At 13.4% G+C, this 306-nt stretch overlaps 1 protein-coding gene across 1 annotated transcript in view; it reads right to left on the bottom strand.

Annotated features, from left to right (window-relative positions):
- EMH_0003490 (endonuclease/exonuclease/phosphatase domain-containing protein, putative) overlaps window positions 1-306 on the bottom strand; it is a gene marked incomplete at both ends in the record, with an annotated part of 2,810 nt that overhangs the window by 1,802 nt on the left and 702 nt on the right. The gene's annotated exons all lie outside the window — the stretch shown is intronic.

Here is a 306-nt window from a genome sequence, read left to right as displayed (position 1 = left end):
ATATATATATATATATATATATATATATATATATATATATATATATATATATATATATATATATACCTATGTAAGTCCATGAAAATAATATATATAAAGAAATACATTCATATATATTTATATAAATAAATAAGAATATAAGTAGATACCTAGACAGTGCATCTGTAATGAAAATAATATACATAAAAAAAACATCCATATATATTTATATAAATAAATACATAAAAAAAAAATTTCATATATATTTATATAAATAAATTAGAATATAAGTAGATACTTAGACAGTGTATCTGTTAGGAAAATAAT

Source organism: Eimeria mitis, genomic scaffold, assembly GCF_000499745.2.
Source record: "Eimeria mitis Houghton genomic scaffold, Emh_scaff208, whole genome shotgun sequence".
Lineage (NCBI taxonomy): Eukaryota > Apicomplexa > Conoidasida > Eucoccidiorida > Eimeriidae > Eimeria > Eimeria mitis.
The sequence above is the reverse complement of the archived record's forward strand: the minus strand, read 5'-3'. Positions and strand labels throughout refer to the sequence as shown.